Source organism: Agelaius phoeniceus, unplaced genomic scaffold, assembly GCF_051311805.1.
Source record: "Agelaius phoeniceus isolate bAgePho1 unplaced genomic scaffold, bAgePho1.hap1 Scaffold_296, whole genome shotgun sequence".
Classification (NCBI taxonomy): Eukaryota; Metazoa; Chordata; class Aves; order Passeriformes; family Icteridae; genus Agelaius; species Agelaius phoeniceus.
Genome location: NW_027509928.1, coordinates 80,733 through 87,016, shown reverse-complemented (window position 1 = coordinate 87,016; position 6,284 = coordinate 80,733). Strand labels below are relative to the sequence as shown.

At 47.0% G+C, this 6,284-nt stretch overlaps 1 long non-coding RNA gene across 2 annotated transcripts; it reads left to right on the top strand.

Moving 5' to 3' along the window:
* The first annotated feature begins 798 nt into the window (after nucleotides 1-798).
* LOC143693126 (uncharacterized) lies at nucleotides 799-5,779 on the top strand. Of its 2 annotated transcripts, none has more exons than XR_013180623.1 (3): nucleotides 799-1,424; nucleotides 1,924-1,988; nucleotides 2,609-3,673. It is a non-coding gene; the product is annotated as an uncharacterized LOC143693126 (long non-coding RNA). The 2 variants fall into 2 exon arrangements; XR_013180624.1 differs by lacking the exon at nucleotides 799-1,424 and adding an exon at nucleotides 4,168-5,779 and having other exon boundaries at nucleotides 1,647-1,988; nucleotides 2,609-2,672.
* Nucleotides 5,780-6,284: the final 505 nt, after the last annotated feature.

Genomic DNA, 6,284 nt, shown 5'->3' with positions numbered 1-6,284 from the left:
ACAGAGAGAGAGAGAGACAGAAAGAGAGACTGAGAACGAAAGAAAGAGAGAGAAAGAAAGAGAGACAGAGAGAGAGAGACAGAAAGAGAGACTGAGAACGAAAGAAAGAGAGAGAAAGAAAGAGAGACAGAGAGAGAGAGACAGAAAGAGAGACAGTGAGAACGAAAGAAAGAGATAAAGAAAGAGAGACAGAGAGAGAGAGAAAGGGAGAGAGACAGAGAGACAGAGAGAAAGAAAGAAAGAGAGACAGAAAGAGAGACAGAAAGAAAGAAATAGAGAGAAAGGAAGAGAGCGAGAGAAAGAAAGAAAGAGAGAGAGAAAGAAATAGAGAAAGACAGACAGAAAGAAAGAAAGAGAGAGACAGGAAGAGAGCGAGAGAAAGAAAGAAATAGAGAAAGACAGACAGAAAGAAAGAAAGAGCGAAAGAAAGAAAAGGAAAAAGGAAAGGAAGAAAAAAAAAAGGAGGAAGAGAAAGGAAGAAAAAAAATGAAAAAGGAAAAGGGTGAGAGTGAAAAAGAAAGCGCGAAAGTGGAAAAGGGGGTGAAAAACAGAGTGAAAAAAAGAAAAAAGATTAGGAGTGGAAAAGAAAGGACATTCGGGAGGGGCGGTGCTGCCTAAGGTGCTTCCGCGCCCAGGAGCGAAGGAGCCGTTTGATCCCCTGGCGGGAGCGCCGCTCCCGGTGGCGGAGAACGGAGCGGTGGCTGTCAGTTCGAGACTCCAACTCCCGGCAGGCCCTGCGGCCGTAAAGCGCGGCGTCTGACGCAACGGCCGACGCGCCATATGAATGGCTGGCGGGCCGAGGCGGCCGCGTGCCGGGGGAGCGGGCTGGGCGCGGGGAGCTCCCGGCGCCTGTCCCACGCGGGACGGAGCCGCGGCAGCGACGCCGGAGGGGCGAAGCCTCCGTCCGGCCGCCCGCACGGAGCCGAGCGGCGCGGAAGGGGCGTCCGCCCGGTGCCTCGGCCTCGCTCAGCGGTCCCGGTGGCGGGGGCTGAGCTCGGGCGGGGCGCGCTGCCGCCCGCCGATGGCGGAGCGCCAGGCGGTGCTTTGCTGCCGCGGGCCGGGAGCTGCAGGAGCCGCCCCGGGCGAGCGGCGCCGGGCGCTGCCGCGGTCACTGTGCGGCGGCTGCCCTCGGGCTGGCGGAGGCGCGGGAGCCGCCGAGCTGCAGCCGTCTCCCTCGGGCCGCTGCCGCTGCTGCGGGCGGGGGCGGACGAGCGGCTGCGGAGGCGGCTCCGCGGCGTGCTCAGCCTTGCGAGCAGAGAGCGCTCGACATCGCTGGCATGACACGGCTGCTGAGTGCCTCAGTGCTCGTGGCTCTTTCTTCCACGCAAACAGATGGAGCGGCATCGCTGAGCAGTAAAACACAGCGATGGCCCGGAGAATGGCGAGCGCAAGGAGCGCCGGGCTGGATCCTTCTGATGGCACAGGTGCGATCGGCAAACTCAGCCCCTTGTGCCCCTACCCTCCCGACCCCCAGGGGGAATGCTCTCCAGCCTCGAGCTGCTGAGAGACAAAACGTGTGATTTGACACTAGGGTCCGGAAAAGGTTTCCGTTTAGATTAGCAAATGCCTCCATTGTTCTCGGTTACATCCTAGGATCGGTTTTAGGCAGTGACTTTCTACCGCTTGTCGGATTTTCTTGTGCAATGGTAAGAAAATAGGCAGGTCTGATACTGGTTTCGCTTTTTTTCTACTTCATGTTCCATGAGCTGCTTTTATCCAAGCAATTGTTTTAAAGTTCTACTGTAGGCGTTTCTGGTTCACTTTTTTTTTTTTGTTTTTTTTCCTCTAAATCGGCAGTAAATATAGCTGAGTAAAATTACCTTGGTTTTCTTCCTTCTTAAATGTTTTTATTGATAATCCTATTTGAATATGCAGAACACGTGGGTATGTCCTGTAATATATCCTAGCTTTTCTTGTTTACAGGGTACTCAGGAAATATTTTTCCCTTCGAGTCCCACTGAAACATTCTCCGTGCAATCTCCGTTAAGGTCTGTGTTTACAAATAAGCCACCATCAGCTGAGATATTTGCCTGTGTACCTTTTCCTGTCATTCAGAGCTTGCGTTCTGTGGTTTTTATGATAAACCTATCAAACTTGCGAAACCGTTTTGCAAGTCTTGACCGTTGAAGGCAGCAAGAAGTGGTTTTAAAGCCTGTTCTTGAGCAGACGAAGGGAAAAAGTGTGAATTTGCTGCTGAACTTGTCCTTTTTCATTTGACTTGCCTTGAATTATTTAGGAAGAGAGAGCACTAGAAAAAAGAGAGAAATAGAATTGGTTCTTGAGCCCTCCTAAAATGCTCCCTGTGATTCCGTGTGGAGCCAAAGTGAAGGGTGATGGAACAGAGCCCCTGTGCTTTAGAAGGAAATCAATTTCAACCTGATCTCCACCCTGAGTCTCCCTAATTTCTGTTTCTAAAATGCAAACTCAGTTTAGGAAGTGTTGGGAGTTAGTATTTTGGGGAAGAAATGGCAGTTGCACAAACCGTTCCATTTCCCAGAGGCTCTGGGAAGGATTCATTTTGTAAGCGCTGTAACTGCCATCGGTTGGGGGTTCGGGGTTGGAATGTGCACTTGCCCTCCTATAAAGCACTCGTTCATTTGCATTTCAGTGCCAGGAGTCTGGAGAAACTGGAGAAGAGCCCAAGAGACATTTTTCATCCTGAGATACAAAAGGTAGGAAGTGACTTTTTTTGGTTTGGTTCTTTTTCTTTATGATTTCCTGGAAATAGAAGTAATTAAGTATAGATCCTACTGGTTTGTTTCTTCCAGTAGCTAATAAGAATAATAATAATAATCTAATACTACTTAAACTGTCTCTTTATCCATTGAACTGGCCATTTCAAATCCAAACTTCTAAACACCAATAAAACCATCATCCTTGTAGAATCTTTAATAGGAGGGGGCTAAAGATGCTGTTTTTGTTGACAGGATTTATTGGTTCTTGAAGGGCAAGAGGTGAGTACAAGCCTAACTACTTCTTGCTCACAGACCCGTCCGGTGAATGCGGCTTTGTATTTGGATGGGCTTTTGATGACTTCTAAATCAATTGCTCGTTACAGTAAAAAGAAGTCATGTTTTTTTGAACCTGACAGCAAAAATAACTTGAAGCACCAATTTAATAATAATTGATCACCCGTCTAAGTTAATGATTTTATGCTATACTATCAAAGTTTAAAGGTAAATTATTGTGTAGTAGGAGATGGTATAAAATGTATGTTCTAACGTGTAGGATGTATGCAAAGATTAGAGGAAACAAATTTTTATGTCTTCTGTTTGACTGTTTACCAAATAATATTTGGTTTTATTTTCCTGGGATCGGTGAATTTTAAATTTGGAGTCCTCTATGCTAAGGATGGTCAGCTTACAGGTGATGAAATGTTCAGTCATGGTGAGGTTTTCACCTTCTCCTTAATTGTTTTGCTCATCTGAAAAGAAAAAAAAAAAAAAAAAAAAAAAAGGTATGTTTATTATTTGTTACCCCGTTCTGTCCGTTTCCTCAGTATTTGCTGGAGCTCTGCTTACCCAAGCTTTGGGTAAAACAAGCTTTGGGTTCCTTCTGTCCCACTGGGTGTTGCCCAGTTTGGTTGCATCTGGTGAAATTCAGCCTGAGCCCTTACAGAACCAGCTCAAACCAGGTGAGAGCCATTCGCAGCTCTCTCAGGACACCCGGAGGAGGATGGGTGACGTTTCTGAGCATCTGGCAAGTGCACTTCTATCAAAACTCGGCCTGTGCAATTTCTGGGGAAAACCCTTCTGTATCCTGAAGGGTTCCTCAAAGTCTGTTGAGGATCCGGTTAGCAGTTGCTCACCTGGATGGTTCCAGCTCCTCAAGCTAACACTTGTACTCTTGCCCTGTAGTTTAGATCTATTGTAGTTTTGTTATTTTGCAAGATTTTACATCTTTGGACAGTAACGTGCATTTCACTCTTTGGAACCTCTCGGATCGTGCTTTGGTGCAGCACCACCTAATGGGACACTTGGCTGCTGTGCTGAAGGGCTTGGTTACTAGAATTGTAAATCCCGGAGAGTTTGTAAGTCTTCTGTCCCCAGGGAGGTGTCACGCTTTGTTCACCGTTGCTCTGTTTGTCGGGTGCTGCTTCTCGTCGGAGGTATTAACTTCAAACTGCCCTGTTCTTTTTTGAACTTTTTTTCCTGGTTCTCTCCGTAGGGCAGGGAAGGACTCTCGTATCCCGGTCGTCAGACTCAGCGCTGCCCGAGAAGATACAGAGACTGTAAAAATCATAAGAAGCAACTAGGACTGCAGAGGAAACAAACTGGAGAGAACAAAAGGTGACATTGTTCTCCTTAGCCTGGATTAGAAACATCCACTGCGCTTTGATGCCGGTGGCTGCCAGGGGCTCGTTAGGTCTCTTGAGGCAGGTGTAGGTGTTCACTTGTAGGTTCTATTTTTTGGCAAAGGACCACGAGAGAAGTTTATTTATAGATCCAAATAAACATTCATCTTATCTGAACATAACCTGTCATCCCCTTTCTGACATTAAGGACTCCTGTATAAATACTTGGGGGGGTTTTCTTTGTCGTTTCTGAATGGTTCCATTTTGCCGGCTACTTGAACGAGTCTGAGGGGGTTTAATTGCATACTGCTTCCTTGAAATTCTGTTGGTCTCTGCTTGGAACCCTTCTTGTACTGCTTAATGAAAGACTTCGGATGGTGTTTTCTTGCCTGTTTGTGTTTAAGGTCGTGCTCTGATGCATTTACAGAAGCCATGGCAGGAGAGAGTCAGCTGCTGGAGAAGAGGAGACAGTATTATCCCTGTGCAGCACGGAACTGTGCTACTGCTGTGTCATCAGCTGTGTCTGCACTGAAAGTAGCCACCTTCACTTGTAGGTAGCTCCTTGGTGCTTTAGGACACGCTGAGGGATTTATTCCTTTTGGGATCCACGATGAGAATTCCCAAGAGAGGTAGTAGTAATAAGGTCTGAGATTGGAAAAAAGCCTGTGTCCTTGGAATGTTGTTGTTGTCGTCAAAAGTTAATTTTTCCTTCTTTCTTAGCCAGTAGTCAGCTTTTTGCTTTATTTTTTGTGGTATCAGTATTTGATTGTTTAAAAAATTGCTTCAAAAGAACTGCAGTGGCTGGCCACCAGGACCTTGTTCCGATTTGCCTATTTGCTTGTAGCTAAAACGTTTCCATATTGTTTATCATTCTATTGAAGAAACTGCTGCCCAGTCAACTAAGAACTGAACATCTGTCTGTCTAGGACATGGGGAGAGGATTTAGGTCATGTCTTTGTTTCCAGAAAAAAGTTCCAGTGTAGTTTCTAACTAGAGGAAAAGGGGGGGGGGGGTGAAGACTCGGGGCTCTGATGCCGTTGGGGGCACCCCGAGGTGCCCAGGAGCGGGAGCCCCACTGCGGTGCAGGAGCAGGTATGTTATCACGTACTAGAGAGCAAATTATAAATAGAAATATGAAAATTATAAATATAAAAATATTTTTTAGATCGTTAAAGAAAGCGGTTTTTTTAACTTGTCAATAGGCAGGGTTTTGATGATAAAAATGATAAATACAAAGAATATGAAGGTAGAAATCTAAGTCTAGAAAGATATCATAAATACATACAGATAAAGTTTAAAACTAGAAGAAAAAATCAGTTGCAGCAGTAGATACGATACATAATATAGATAATACTTTAAATACATGTCTAGAATTTTATAGATATTATAGATAATTATTAATAGATTGCATCAAAAGAAACGATAAATATAAATGTGAGTATAATTACACAAAGTATAAAAATATTTCGATACCGTTTAAAAGAAGGTGTTTTCGTGTATTTATTTGGTTAGAGATGGGGTTTTTGTTTGGATTAATAGACGTATTCTAGAAATATAAATCTAACTGTAGAGAGATCCAATCGATAGAGGAGGCTATTTCTAAAAACACAACCGAACGCCGCCGCCTTCGGGGGAATCGCACGAGCTCGGCCGAAGCAAGGCGAGAGCGGCCGACCCTGAGGGCCTCGAGCGAACCGAGGCGAGGCTTCCGAGGCTGCCTGAAGCGAAGCGAGCCGAGCTCAGGCGAAGCGAGCCTGCTGCTCTCGTGCGCGCTGCTTAGCGCCAGTGCGCTCCCAGCCTAATGAGCTCCTGCCCGAGCCCGCGCTCCCGGTCGTGTCCGCGCCGTGGCCGGGCCGCCCGCGGGACGCGGCAGCGGGAGAGCCCCGAGCCGGGCGAGCTGAACGGGAGGCGGCGGCGCTTGCCCGCCCGCCGTCGGGGAGCCGAGGCGAGGCGAGCGGAGCCGAAGAGGCGAATGCAGGCGCCAAGAGCC